The 16,033-nt window shown below is 45.7% G+C and overlaps 1 protein-coding gene across 11 annotated transcripts in view; it reads right to left on the reverse strand.

Moving 5' to 3' along the window:
- Nucleotides 1-7,792, reverse strand: part of HERC1 (HECT and RLD domain containing E3 ubiquitin protein ligase family member 1) — a 111,804-nt gene extending 104,012 nt beyond the window's left edge. For 10 of the 11 annotated variants that reach the window (XM_053365929.1, XM_053365925.1, XM_053365928.1 and 7 more), the window contains exon 1: nucleotides 7,639-7,792. The gene's annotated coding sequence lies outside the window, so the exon portion shown is untranslated. Of the gene's footprint in view, nucleotides 1-3,545; nucleotides 3,631-7,638 lie in introns of all 11 variants that reach the window. The other variant, XM_053365921.1, reaches the window with a different exon arrangement.
- Nucleotides 7,793-16,033: the final 8,241 nt, after the last annotated feature.

Here is a 16,033-nt window from a genome sequence, read left to right on the forward strand (position 1 = left end):
AAGATGGTTAAAAATGTGGCAAACAGAACATACTTCTGAGTATATTTATCCGGGGGGGGGGGGCTTAGTTAAACAAAGAGTGATGTACTACAAAAATAAGATTACTTGATGAATAAAAGGTTAAGGAAAACAAAGACAAAAAAGTGTGTGTATAGTTAGCTACACATCGGGATAAGTGAGCAAAGATTACTATTATTTTTAAGGAAAATAACACATTAGAGGAGAAAATGATATTTAAAAATACAAGCATACAGTTAGTATTTCATTTTAGTAGACTTGGATTCCAGTCTAATAGGAGCTCGAGAGGACATCAGGATGGTGAAGGGTGAACTAGACAATAAAGGAAACACACAACTGAAAGCATCAATCCCTTATCTCCTCTAGTGAAGTCTAGGAAAGCAAAAGGCGTGATTGTGATATGATGGCATCACTTCCCACATAGAACTCACATCCCATGCTGACATCACATCACATGTTCATAGAATCATAGAATCATAGAGTTGGAAGAGACCACAAGGGCCATCGAGTCCAACCCCCTGCCAAGCAGGAAACACCATCAGAGCACTCCTGACATATGGTTGTCAAGCCTTTGCTTAAAGACCTCCAAAGAAGGAGACTCCACCACACTCCTTGGCAGCAAATTCCACTGTCGAACAGCTCTTACTGTCAGGAAGTTCTTCCTAATGTTTAGGTGGAATCTTCTTTCTTGTAGTTTGGATCCATTGCTCCGTGTCCGCTTCTCTGGAGCAGCAGAAAACAACCTTTCTCCCTCCTCTATGTGACATCCTTTTATATATTTGAACATGGCTATCATATCACCCCTTAACCTCCTCTTCTCCAGGCTAAACATGCCCAGCTCCCTTAGCCATTCCTCATAAGGCATCGTTTCCAGGTCTTTGACCATTTTGGTTTCCCTCCTCTGGACACGTTCCAGTTTGTCAGTGTCCTTCTTGAACTGTGGTGCCCAGAACTGGACACAGTACTCCAGGTGAGGTCTGACCAGAGCAGAATACAGTGGCACTATTACTTCCCTTGATCTAGATGCTATACTCCTATTGATGCAGCCCAGAATTGCATTGGCTTTTTTAGCTGCCGCGTCACACTGTTGGCTCATGTCTAGTTTGTTGAGATTTACTAGACATAATCAGAGTAGGAGAACCAAGTATGCATCAACACTTTCTCCTAATCATCTAGTTTTGCCATAAGTATCTGCATGAGCTCACAGTTAGGCCACAAATACAAGACAAGGCTGTCTTTTTTGCTATCTTGCTCTGCATCTACATGGATTGTGCTATATGAACAAAAGAACCACCATCAATTGTGTGTTCAACACAACTGCCAATATTTGCTGCCACGTTTTTAAAATTTTGGTTCACAAATGTCTAAATGCAATGCAAGGCCTATTGTTACTGCTGTTACTGTTACGGTATTACTTTTGTTATACTTTATACATTTTAATTAAAAATTACAAGTCCTACTACAGAATCTATAGCTTCTTGTTTAAACACTGTAAGGCTTGAAACATGCATCTGAAGTAGATGGTGAGTGTTCGCCTTCTCTGGGAGTATTTGCCTTTTGCTGACGAACAAACAAAACAGCTTCCCAAACTGTGAATGAATACAAACTTTAAATCTGTCATGCCCCAGTGTACAAGGCTACAACCCAAAGCTTGCTCCAACCACAGCCCTTAGAGGTAAAGTCCATGCACCACCCAACCACGGCATTCCTTTGCTCTGCTCAGGGCCAATTCACATGAACAACGACAACATAGTAACGCTCAGATGAGTTGTGAATTCTGGGGGCAAGATCACACTTGTGAACATTCAAACACAGTGGTGACATAACTGCAGAACACCATTCAGCATTTTCTGAAGAACAGTCAACAGGGAAGCTGAGGCACACAGTCCCCAAGTCTCAACAAACTGAAGCAGTCAGACAGTCTCATACGCCATCTCAAACTGGCTACCCTAGAACAAATCACAGTCTTACCACCAGCAACAACCAGGGAGGACTGAAAGAGGGGTATACTAGCAACATAATCTTATCTTGCTTTCCCGCTTATAATTCCTAAAACTGTGACCTTCTCTTTAATCTTCAATGTGAGACTCTTGCAACAGACAATGACTTTAAAACTGAAAAGCAAATAAAATCAGTTTTGTGATTCTGGAAATATCCAAGCTTCTAGTGGTAGCTGTGTGCATATTTCAAGGGTTCACAATTGCTCACACCACAGAAGAGTTGGACTCTAGAACCCTTGTCGTCACCAGCAAAACAAACACTTATTTAGAATCCAGTATGCTGATAAGCTGACAAAAGCTGTCACTTCTCCAGAAGGTTAGAAAATAAATTTGCTGGAGATATTCTCCATGCAAAATCAGAAACACAGGGATATGTTTTGAGAGGAGCAAGAAAAATAAACACTTCAGCAGCCCCTAAAGATACGTCCATTTTTAACTGTTGTCAGCAGCTCCTTGTTAAACACAGACACTCTCTTAACAAGCTTGAAGAAAAAATGTTGTCATTGTGGTCTGTTGATTGCTCTATCACTTGCTTAGAACATACTGAACTTCTGGCTTATATAAAAATACTATTACATCTATTTCAATAAAGGCACTTGGCTGTTGTTCATTCAATGACAAGATTATAACATTATTAAAGGTGCTTCTTCAACTCAAAAGAAAACTAGAAGAACAGCAGCCAGCGGGTCATGGAACATAACAGAAGGGACAGAATATAGGGTTGCTGAGTTTCCAAACCCATCTCAAATTGGGGAGATGGAGGGGGAGATTTCCAATGGCAGCCATAAATACCTATACTTGCAGAATGGACACTAGACATCTACCAAGACTATTATCCATTTCATCTCAACCCGCACTACCTAACCTGAGGAAAATATATCTTCCAGCATCTCAGGAAGAGGTCTCTCAGCCCTACTACATTGTTCTTTAATGGGACACGCCAAAGATTGAACCTGAAACCTTCCATATTCTGCTATCATACTTTCACTTTAGCTGTTAGACATTATAGTCCCTTCTCTTAAGCACTGACTGTGATTTTTAATCCACATGTATCCAAGAGACCTCAAGTGTCCTAAAATTCAGTTAATAAAAGCTGGCAACCCTTAACTTATAAACTGCACAGGTTTCTAGACCCCTTTTTAAATTATTTAATGCTACTGTACATAACCAACACAAAGGTGCATTCAAAATGTCACACTACTGAGCACAGGCAACAGATTGTGCCACAAGTGCAAACAAACATGGGCAATGCAGACTCTTTAAAATACAGTGGTACCTCCGGTTGCGCACAGGATCTGTTCCGGAGCTCCGGTCGGATCCTGAGGAATTCGCAACCGGAGGTGCCGCTTCTGCGCATGTGTGTGGTAGAGTGCTTCTGCGCACGTGCGCGTGGCGAAACCCAGAAAAATACTTTCGGGTATGCCGTGTTCGCATCCTGAAGGATATGCAACCAGAGGTCTGCATACCCAGAGGTATCACTGTATTATTGTACAACATCTCCAATGTTCCAGAAAAGAACACTCTTACTAGAGTTGCCTGGAAACATTCCAACTTGTTCAATGACACTGGATCAGTCATAAGAGGCAGCCATGGTAGACAGGCGGCAGTTGGCCTAGAAACACATAAAAAAAAGGACGTCTGGATGAGCCCTAAACCATACTATAATGGCACAACATTCCAGCAACCTCACAAATAATTGTCAATCTAGAAACAATGCCATGGTTTGCACATCACATTAAGCTAAACCACGGGTTAGTGTGAACACTTGGGCTCCCAGATAGGAGATTGTGGCTGCTTAGTTACTCCACAGTCATTTTGCTGTTATGCTGAGCTACATCATCATTTGGCTTAGTGTGTGGTCCATGGCTCATGGTTTAGCTCTCTCCAAAACTAACCACAAGCTGTAACCAATATCTGTCCTATGATTTACAGTTTGTGGTGTGTCAGGAAGAGCTAAACCATAAGTCCTAGTCTGGACAACATACTAAGCCAAACTAGGACTTAGTTCATGGGAGAGAAGCAAAGCAATCAGGATCTCCTCTCCTGGACCCCACATACTTTTGCTAAGCCATGCTCAAGCTCAGGGCAATGTGCAAACCAGGCCATATAAATGTTAAATGATCACAGAGATGTTAGCAAGTAATCAATGAGCCTGAGCCTAAATCAAGCATCGCACTAGCAAACTTCTTTAAAAACAAAATCCCTCCTATTTATATAAGAAAAAAATATTCATTCAGAGCAGCCTTCACCAACCTTGTGCCCTCCAGCTGTTTTGAACTACAATTCTCATTAGCTCAAGCCACTGCAGCCATATGATGCTGGGGCTGGTAGGAGCATGGCTTGTTGTGGTCCAAAATATTTGCATGGCACCAGAGAAATATGGTTAGCTAGAAGACTAGTAGTGCACAGATCAAACTGGTATCAAGCTGTCAATCTAGTCCCTTTATAGGTAAAGAAATATCCTCACCACAATAGACTGAGTTTGAATTAATCATTAAAGCACTGGTCTTAAGTTGTTATGTTGTGACCAAACCCCCATCATAATCAGTCCCCAAAGTGTGTGGTGTGTGCAGCATACACAGCACATTGCTTTGTTCAGTTCAAACCATTGTTTAATTTAATCTGTAGTTTAAAGCAGGTTTGGGGAACCTTTGGCCCCCTGCGTGTTGATTAAATTCTATCATAAGAGTGCATGTGTATTTGATATTAAGTAGATGTCTGCTGGGTGTTTTTTAATAAATATTTTTATTCATTTCCAGATATCTGTTGGAAGTGATTTTGGGCACAGCACACTGTGGAAAAGTGGCGTATAAATAAAGTTACTCAATCAATCAATAGCTGGCTGCTGGCCCTACTTGCTAGGTCTGTCAGGAGTTGTAGTTCAGCAACATCTGGAGGGTGAAAGGTTCCCCACGCCTGGTTTAAAGTGACATGGAAGACAGACAAATCCACTCAAAAAGTTTAAACAACTGAAATGATAAAAATTGAAGTGTATGGTGGTTTCACTAAATCCATAACATCGTACTGGACAATATGACTGATTTTACGTGCAGTATAACATACTGTTTCTGTTGCCTTTGTAAAGTTTGCTATCTGATAAATAAAGCGTTCATTTTCTTCACAAAATAAAATCCATGGTATCCACTACTCATTTATGAGCTGAAATAAGTTACAAAGAACCTGATCCTATGCTTGTCTGCATGGAATATGGAATATAAGTTCAATGTGACAATTCCAAGCATGCATGCAATCCTTACGATCATTCCCCTGTATGAGACATGGGAATTAATCAAACCACAAAGAAAAGACTATACCACTGAGGGACATGGAAGCTGCCTAGGGTCATCTGAAGAGAGGAAATGTCCCAGGACTTTGGTTGCCTTTGTACCTATATAGTTATGATGCTTGTACATAGATATGGGCAATGTTGGTGCCCAAAATTCTGGGTCCAGTTCCTAAATATGCAGCGCCAGAATAGGGGTACTTGAAGTTATTTTCCAGTTACTTAACTTTGCTACAAAAAGGCTTGCAACTACAGAATAGCCTAGAAAAGAACCTTCAGTACTGTATATGAATAAGTTGGGAATATTAACCCAGTTCATAATTGTGCTATTTATACTAAGAAGCTTCACAATATTATGAAGGACTATCATAGGAACACACAAGAAAAATAACCTGTCTTGCCAATTTTCTGACACCATAACACTTGTTACAGCTTTGTGTTGGACAACTCAAATGTTTCATTTCACGCCAAACAGGTATATAAGGCCCAGTGATGTGTACAGGAGAAAATTAGAAAAGTAACAAATGTATATATGGCACATCCAGTGCTTTTTTCTGGGGGGACGCAGGGGTATGCATATCACTTAACATGTTATGAATCTAAGCTTGGTCTCACTGAGGGGCAGTATTTCAATACGAGTAGGAAAACGAGAGTCCCCCTAAACATTTTTTTTTAGAAAAAAAAAACACTGGGCACATCTAACACAGCCGTTGCATTCTGGAAAAAGAGGAGAACTAGCCAAAAGAGCCACCATATTTGCTCTGTAATGCTGTGGAATAACAAACAGGTCCTCAGCAATGAAGGCCAGCTCACAACAAATTGACAGCTGGCTATTTCACACTTCACATATCCAACAACAGAGAAATCCTGTGCACACAACGGACTATAGCAACAGGTGGGGTGTGTGCCAATTTTGCTGGAAAGACCCAGATATGTAGGTCATTTAAATCAGGGATGGTAGATACCTGGGTGATTTGCAGGAGAACTTCTGACTCCCAATTGTTTTAACAACAATGCCTCTTTTTCCTATCTCAGGCCACAGAAATGAATAAACCAGGAGTCAATGACTGAGTTCAGTTCATTTCTGGTACCTAGGCCCAGAATGTTCTCAAAAGCAACCTGTTCTTTAAATTCTAATTGTATGTCTTTTCAACTGGCTTTGGTGGAACTTGAGGTTCAAGTAAACAACAAAGTAGATCTGAATAACCGCAAATCTACCCACCCCTGGTTTAAAAAGCCTCCCTGCCACACAGGAGCTACTTCCAGCTGCAGTAAGGCTTGGAGACTGTAATGGGGCACTTCAAGGAGCTGTTCAAGGGTGGATCACTTATTGTTCTTTCATTATATCTTTATGGGTGCAATTATACTGCTCTGCTTTCACAGTGAGATCTCAGTGCATCTCAGATTAACCACTGCAAAATAATACACTTTTGTGGGAAGATGCACACAAACCCTCATGGCCAGCCATTCCCACCATCCCCCATCCATGCACATGGCTAGATGAGCCACCCAAACTGCCCATCAGAAGCAAAAGTTGCAGACCCACATGCCACCACTCAACACATGCCGGGGTGCATTTACTGATGTGGGCCTAATTGCAGGTTTTGCTTGCGATTTTTATTTCAGACAACCCACTTATGGGACACTTGATGTAGCCTGTTGAAAAGGAAAAAATCGAGAATAACTCCACGTGGTTAAGCAAATTGCCTTTTTAGGCTCCAAGACGGGAAGCTGAGGCAGGGATTTTACTGCTGAGAAAACAGAACAGAAGAAGGCATCAACAAGCTCCTGTTCAGCCCTAGAAACCATCCTCTCTCCCTCATGATTGATTTCAGATTGTATGGGCCTAGAGGGAGGGGAAAGGGCCGTGTGTGTGTAACGTTGCTTATAGATCTGTGCAAACTGCTATGCGCACTGTCACACATAACAACAACCACCAGCATCAAGAGCAGCAGCACTATCGTAATATGGATGGCACTGACACAAATAAGACCACTAGCGACGGCGGCGGAATTGCCGTAAGAACAGCCAAGTCCAAGATCTATTATTACACCAGCAGCATCATAATAAATAAGAGATAGTTAGCGAGATGAAGAGCGGCGGCGTCACGGAGGGCGATGGCAGGAGCGCCCCAAATCATGGGGGAGGCGGGAGTCCCCTCGGGGCCGGGCGGGGTCGCGGGGGGCGGGCCCCTCCCCTCCCCGCTCGGCGGGGCTCCCCTCCCCCTCGCCCCTCCCCGGCGGCGGTTGCCCCTCCCCCCTCCCCTCAGGCCTCGCCTTCCCTCAGCGCGGGCGCCGCGGGGACGCCCAGGAGCGCGCCGGGAGGAGACCCCTTTACCAAGGTGCGGTCCGGGCGAGGCTGGCGGGGCCCGCGGCGGGAGGTCCCGTGAGGCGGCAGAGGCAGCGGCAGCGGCGGCGGCGCCCCCGTCCTCCCCGCTTCTCCTGCTTCTCCGGCAGCAGCTTGTCAAAGGGGAGGAAACATGACGCGGGGAGGGAAAGAGTCGGCGAGATCTCGCGGGACTTCCTCAGGGGCCTCGCGAGATCCGCCGCCGCCTCTTTCTTCTGTCCCCCGCCCCGCGCACTCGCCCGCTTCACTTTTTCCTCTCTGCCTTCCCGCTGTTTGCCGCCCCCTAGCGTCAGGCGAAGGAAGGGGCGGCGGGAGGGGCTGGCAGCGCGCCCCCTGCTGGAGGGCGGTGGGCGCCTCCCGGGTCTCTGAGACCCATCAACAAAATCCTATTTCTGTCATAGGCTTGGAGAAGCACAATTATTATCATCACAATAACCAATAATAATCATAGTTGTTTTCTTGCTTTTATACTAATAGTGGTTTTCTGGTTCTTTTGTTGTTTTTTAATTTTAATACATTTATATTTCACTTTAGGGTGTGTTTTTTTAAGGAACCGTATCATCAAACAAAAAAATACAAAAGAATCCCAAACCCCAGACACCATGTTGTTGGGAAAGCACTTTCTACTCCTGCAAGAAGCTGAGGGGCAGCTCCAGTCCAGAGGTGGCCCAAGCTGCAGCAGTAGCAGCTCCGCTGGAGAGCACTTCCTTTGCATGCAGAAGGTGCCAAGGCCAGTCTCTTGAAAACATCTCCGGGTGGGCTGGGAGAGCAATTAACTGCTATTAATTTATCACAGAATCATAAGAACATAGGAAGAGCCTGATAGATCAGATCATCAGACCATCCAGTCCAGTCGTCTGTTCCCCCAGTGGCCCACCGGATGTTCCAGAGGGAACCCCAAAGGCAGGACCTGAGGGCAACAGCACTCTGCCCACCTGTGATTCCCAGCATCCGGTATCCTGAGGCAGGGCTTGCCCAAGACATTTTAGCACCTGAGGCAAACCACAAAATGGCCCTCTCCACCCAGCAGGGAAGAACAGGTGAGTGAAGACCTACATCGGGAACAGGGGGTTGGGGATAAATATCTACTTTGGGAACAAGGGAGGAGTAAAGCAATGACAACAGTGGACAATGCATTCCTTAGAGGCAAGATACGCTGCCCTTGTACATCTTGTGGCCTGAAGCAGCTGCCTTGCTTTGCCTCATGGGTAGGCCGGCCCTGTCCTGAGGTATACTGCCTCTGACTGTGGCAGCAGAACATGGCCATTGTGGATAAGGCTTGTTGATCATAGAGTTGTAGGCTTTCTTGTATCCTGGCTAGCCATACCCTCTGCTCCATGGAGGGAATCCAGAGCCATTGTGTTCCCAAGCTGTTCTCTTTCCTAGGCCTCCCAGGAGAGAGAGCCCGCCATCCTTCCAGGGAAGCAGATCCCTTGGCCAGCCTCTCTTACTCTCATGAAGTTTCACCTAATGTTCAACCCAAATCTACCCAAGCTCTTAGATCTCATCTTGCCCTCTGGAGCCACAGCAGAAAATAAATACTTGGCTTCTTGTGTGGGATACCCTGTTGGGTATGTTTCATGTCAAATGCCTTGGCTAGCCTTCCTCAACATGGTACCCTCCAGATATTTGTGGGGCTCTAGCTCCCATTAACCCCAGCAAGCGTGATCAACAGTCAGTATGATGGAAATTGTAGTGATGTATATCAGCCCCTCCAAGTATCCCTATTTTCCAGGGACAGTCTTGGGATTATAGAAGCTCTCCCGCTTTCTGATTTGATCCCAGAATGCCCCACTTTTCCTTAGGATGTGGAATTATGTGACCCCTGAGCCAAGGAGATAAGTAACTATGGAAACTTTAGAAGACATCTGAAGGCAGCCCTGTATAGGGAAGTTTTTTGACGTTCAGTGTTTTATAATGTTTTTATATATGTTGAAAGCTGCCCAGAGTGACTGGGGCAACCCAGTCAGATGGATGGGGTATAAATAATAAAATCATCATCATCATGGAATAAGCTGTCTCTGTTTCATTGGTGAAAGGTTGGAGGACTTTATTTACACACACACACACAGGGCTGTACCCCTGCTCACTCAACTCTACAACCCTCCCAGCCATTTCTCCCACATTAACCCCTAGAGCTTCCCTTTCCCACCCCATGCAACTACAATTTTCCTGGCCTCTTGGGTTTTTCTTCATGGAAATCCAACATTGTGACGAGGGACTGCAAATCGTCCAATGGGGGCTTCCTCCAATATGGGCAGCACCAGGCTGGGGAAGGGTGCCTTATGTGGCTTCTGTTTCCTCTGACCACAACAGGCTGGCAAGTATCGTGTCTGCCTGATAATGAAGCAGTAGTGTGTCCAGGAGTTATGAATAGCAACAGCACTGCTGTTTACATGTTGTGTGCAGAGAGTGCTGCTTTACATGTTGTCCTCCTTCTCGTCCTGCATCACTCCATTCTTTCAACTTGTCTTCAGAGGCCTGACGTTTTCCATCTTCATTTCAAAAACTGGACGCAATACTCCAGATGAGCCCTGACTAATCTGAAATAAAGGACAACTCTGACTTTCAAGTTAAACTTTTGTTAATGCTGCTGAAAATCCCATAAACCATTTTTTGCAGCCACATCATACTACCGTCTCCTGTTCAGCCACTGATAAGACAGTCCCAGAACATTGCTCATATAGACTATTGCCAAGTAGTACTTGTAAAATAAATAATAAATTATTATTATTACTAGAAGCTTTTATTCCACTAAAAAAAAGTCCCTGATTGATCAGGTGAAAGTACCCTGACTGATCCAGCTTTTACAAATATTATTTTTATCTCAGTTGTTTATTTTAAAAAGCATTGCATAAAAAAACCCATTCCCTTTCCTCTGTCAAAGGAGCAAATGCCTCTTCTATCACAATGCAAGCAGGTTTGTTTGTTTGTTTGGCTTTCGAACTCTTGGCTTACAAAATTAATCACTCAGTTAATCCTCGTTGGCTCCACTCATCTGCATATCCTTACATGTGAGTGAGGCTCATTTAATAAAGTAGGACTTGATTCTGAGTAAAGTGATATTGTCTCTCTGCTGCTTGGGACTCCAACTCCCATCAGCTCCAGTCAGCATAGCTGAGCTGGCTGGGGCTGATGGGAATTGCAGTCCAAAACACCTGGAAGGCACCAGGTTAACAAGGACTGAGGCTCAGAATTGCTCGAGGAGATTTATTTACTGGGTTGACGGCCCTATTCATCCCCACCCGCCCCCAATCCCTCAGGCACTCTAATTTAAATTGGGTTTCATATTGTAATAAATCTCAATGCAATTGTTTTGTTCAACAGGGTGGACAATGACACTCCTTGCTGATATTAATTGGTTGCTTGTTCTGTTTGATGCTGTTTCAATCATTTTTATTGCACCCAGGATTGGTTGTTTTATGCTGTTTTTATTGCATTGCCTTCCACATTTTATTAAAGAAATGGGACAAATAAATTTCATTTTATATTCATTTTTGGACCAATTCTACTGTATATCACAAAATACATGTTTATTTGTACAATATTTTTGACTTTCAGCTCCTCAAGAACTTCAACCATAGCCCCATCAAAATTGTACCCATTTTACAGCTAGTGGCTAGAAGACAAAGGCAAGGTGGAGGGAGTGCACTAGAACCCAGGGCAAAACTTAACTCCCTGTCTAGTGCTCTGTACACCTGCTTGAGCTTCCTTTGGCCCAGCCCACAGGCATGCCTTGGCTTTTGAAATTTTGGAAATATCATTCCTTTGCAAGTGGCTGAGGTGTTTGAGAAATTGAGAAATAAATGAAAATAAACAGTTGCTGCCTAAGGAAAAGCCTTGGGAACTGAATATTCCATTTGGCTTCCTCATACCATATTATAAGCACCTTGTTCATTTGTTTTAACATAAGGTAGGACTCCTTTCCCCATCAAAAAAAATTGAAAGTGGGTATATAAAAGAGGACACTAACAGCCTTTGCTTTGCATTGGCCAGGCCTCTACATCTTCATAAGGCCTCCATGACATGCACATGAGCACACAGACCAGAGTTGCCAGTCCCCACTTTGGGGTCCTGATATGGGCCCCAAGTAATTTTTTACTAGACCACCAATTCTGGCAACCGTAGCAAGAGGAGGGAGGTAGTGCTAGGTGATTAACTCCTCTCCTTAGCTGATTTGAACCCATCCGCTTGGGGGTGGGCTGTGTGCCTGTGTGTCTCCCAAGTATCTGTGCATGTGAGAGTGTGAGATAACCACACTCGCCTTGGGACACAGCCACCCACCCATCGGTTTGCCATAATGAATATGATCCTCAAGCAAAAAGGTTTAGCCATCCCTGACCTCTTGTATCCATGAGGTCTAGTAACATAGCACAGTCTTGTTCACAAAAGCCTTGTTGGCCTAATCAGCTTAATTGTCTTGAAGGTGCCACAGGACCTTGTTTCCACTGCAACAGACTTAACACAGCAATCCCACTAGAAATGCATTTTTTTAAAATGAAAGTCTCCTAGATTGCATTTGTGGTCAAAGAGGCACACACACAGGTGATGTGACAGGTCAGTCCCAAGGGGCCTGTGCTAGTAAAAAGATGCTCCCATATGCTTGGGCAGTCAAAAGCAACAGACTGTGAAAGGTTGTGCTAGGGTTAGGGCAGGGATCCATCCTAGACTCCACTTCCTCTCCCCCTCTCTCCCAGCAGTCATGATTTATACTTAGCCTTTGGCTCTCTCCAGCCTCAGCCCGGGGTGTGGGGTTGCTTCAGAAATGCTTATTCATGAACTTCCTGCAAAATTATGTCCCAAGGCAGCTGAGAATCAGAGAGCTTGCATCAGCAGCAAGAGAAAAAGAGTGCAGCACTTCAAGATCCCCAGATTAGAGTCCTAAGAGGTCCAAGCAGGAGATCTATTACCCCAAGTCCCATGTTTTGAAACATACCTTAAGAAGCAGCTGGCAGCAGCCATGTTCAGAATTATACCAGCTTATTTTTTAAAAATGCATACACTGCTTGATTGCAAATATAGTATCTAAGCAGGTTACAAAAATATTTGTCCTGACAGTGTGGCCAAGATGTTCTGAGCTACAAAGAATTGCAACCAGGTGTAAAGGGGGTGGGCATGTGTGCACCCCAGGTCAGTGGAAGCTCCCATAAAATCTCACCATCACAGTCTCCCCTGTTAGACTGGGACTCTAAGCCCTTAATGTCGTTACCACAAAGGTTCATCCAACCCTGTTGCAGTTAAAAGGTACCTGCTGGAGAAAAGGTACCTGCAGGATTTTTGTTGAGGGGGCAGAACCTCAGATTTGTACTGATTTAGGGGGGACAGCTGCCCCCTTGGGCTAAGCCCATGGTTGGAGGATGGGAGGTTGGCATGAAAAAACGCATGGGCAGCTGCCCCCCTAGATCCACAAAGCATTGAAAGTACTCAATTATCTGAGGTTCTGCCCCCCCCCCCAACTTTGGCTGCCCCCGCCTAAAAGAAATCCCCGCCCATGCCCCCACCCCTGCTGCCCTGGTCCTATGTAATTATGCAAGAAAGAGCTCCCACGCTTGATACCCATCATCCCAGGGCTGGGAGAGACTCCTGGGCGAATCCCTGGAGAGCCAGTTCCGGTTCCTGGCCTCGACGGACCATCAGCCTGACTCGGGATCAGCTTGCTTAGACCAGGCAGAAGAGCTATTCCAGGGGGAGGATTATTTATGAATGTATCCTGGGGAAGGAAAGGCGGCGGCGGCGGCAATGAGAAGTTCTGCAGGGAGGAGGAGAGAGAAGGGGACAAACACAGGCAGAAAGAGGAGGGGGAGAGGCATCAAGGGTCGGGAGACCTAAGCTAAGAACTGCCAATTCCAATTTGAGCGGAATAGCCGGTGGTCGCCTGGCGGGCAATCCCCTCTGCGCCCTCGCCGCGCCCATTCCCGCTCCCACTCGCTATCACAGTCTTATGAAGCTGCTGGTTTGCCTCCAGTTTGCGTCTGCGCCCCTCCCTCCCGGCCATCCTTGCCCGGCGCCCCGAGACAGGAAGAAGCGCTTCCAAAGCGCTGACACCAGCAGCTGGGGAGGCGCCAGCGGCAGAGTTGCTGTCCAGTTGCTGAGAGCTGATGCAGAGCTGCTGCTCCCTCGCTGACAAAGGCGCCATCAGCCAGAGCAAGGGCAGCTTTGCCTTGGGACCAAGAGGCGCGTGGCGGCCAGAGGGGAGCTGTCCAGTAGGAGGAGGAGGAAAGAGAGAGGAGAAACCACCGAATCAAAGATGCCAGGAGACTGGCGGGCAGCCAAGGCTCAGACACGCCCTGCCTAAGGTTCTCTCCGAGGTTGTCAGTGTCAGGAAAAGGGTGTGGCCAAGAATTCGTGCCATCTTTCAGTCTCGCGAATTTTCACTCTTCCGTGAAAGCAAACGCCCAGTTCCGATGTTTGGCACAAATATTACTTCCTCCTTGAGAATGTAAGGACACACGGAGGGACCATCTGGATCAGATCCCCAAAGACCCAGCTAGTTTAAGACCCTCTTTCTAACACCCGCCTGTCAAAGCTTCCCATAAGCAGGACATGAAGATAATTGCCTTCCCTCTTATTTCCCCCCCACACACCCCAACAGATAGTCACTGCCTCTGAACAATAAACTAGCATATTAGCCATGAAGATTAGTAGTCACTGACAGGCCTCTCCTCTTCTCCCAAGAATGGCTTGAATCCCCTTTCAAAGTCAACTTGGCCAGCGGCCACCACTACCTTACAATTATGCTAAGTGGGTTTTACATGCAGAATCCTTTGGAAGATCAAGGTTTCTACAGGTTTGGATGAAGTGACAGAGCTGGGGCTGGATGCTGTGCCACCCAACTGAGGCAGAGCACCAAATGAAGCTGTCTGGCCACACCTGCAAGCCCAGCTGCACAGTCCTGGTCATGCACCGAGATGGCTTTAAAGAACCATCTGGTGACAGCTCAGTGGGTAGATCAGAGGCCATCCACCCCACTGCCACCTGAATCCTCTTCCCAGAGAACTGAAGCAGGGCCAGAGATGAATATTTGCCACAAAGGTGTGGTGTGGCATCCTCATGGATTGATGCCGGCTTTGTCCATTCCTATCCTACTTTTCTCTTTTGGTGGGTTTGCTGAATTTACATCCACCGCCTGATTTTAATAATAATAATAATAATAATAATAATAATAATAATAATAATAATAATAATAATATTTTTTTATTTATACCCTGCCCTCCACGGCCAGAGCCAGGCTCAGGGCGGCTAACACCAATAAAATTACAATAAAACATATTGGGGGGGACACAAACAAAAATAACAAAAAAAAAGTTTATTAAAATACAATTTAAAATGCAGCCTTATTTTAATAGTAGCCCATAAATCAAAACCATAAGGGGAGGGAAACATAAGGGTCAGACTGAGTCCAAACCAAAGGCCAGGTGGAACAGCTCTGTCTTGCCAGCCCTGCAGAAAGATGTCAAGTCCCGCAGGGCCCTAGTCTCCTGTGACACAGCGTTCCACCAAGTCGGGGCCAGTACTGAAAAGGCCCTGGCCCTAGTTGAGACCCTAGTTTTACCCATACTGGGGGAGCAGAGGGTGAAAGGTCAGTGGGGGCTGCTACAGCTGCTGTCACCTCCCCCCATCTACTGCTTCACTTGGGCTGGCCCTGTTGGTAGGGCCAGCCCTGGGAACAAGTGCACCAAGACCCACTTTCCCTGACCCAGCTCCATCATCCCTTCCCCTGCACCCTCACTTGCATGGATTGCGAATCTCCACTACTCTTTTGCAAGTGGCTGAGTCGCTTGGGATGGGTAGCCCCCAGTTCTTTTCCAAACTACCACCCATTCTATCCAGTGCAACCTGAACCTTGTCAGGACTTTAGCTCCTTGCACTTCACCAAGTCCTACCTTCAAAGCAAGCATTAAAACCAATAGGTGGCTTTTCCGCTGCACCAACGCTAGACTGAGACAGGAGCTTTTGGCTGCAGAGGCCCATTTCATCACCAACACATCCTGTGCCCACTCCATCCATGCAAAGGAGGTATCAGATAGTTAGCAGAGGTAGCTGCTATTGGAAACATGCAGACCCCAGATCTTTGCTGTACCCTCAAAAAGCAATAACTGTGACTTGGCACAGGAGACAGATTCTTAAAGAAAGGGAAGAAGTTTCTTTTGCCTGGTGGAACATGCATGTAGGGCCAGCCTGAGTGCACAATCACATCAAGAGACTGTTTTGAATTACTGTTTTTTAAGGCGGGGGCATCGCAACTGTACATCTAGCAAAGGTGCTGCTGAGTGTTGCAGTGTCAGATATGCAAGTGCCACAGTCGGCTTGGTTCACATGCTGGCATTGTGGGATGTGCCTCTCAGATCATGCAAAGCAGCTACCTGGGTCTGCAGGTAACTTGCTT

Source organism: Podarcis raffonei, chromosome 14 (assembly GCF_027172205.1).
Source record: "Podarcis raffonei isolate rPodRaf1 chromosome 14, rPodRaf1.pri, whole genome shotgun sequence".
NCBI classification, from domain to species: domain Eukaryota; kingdom Metazoa; phylum Chordata; class Lepidosauria; order Squamata; family Lacertidae; genus Podarcis; species Podarcis raffonei.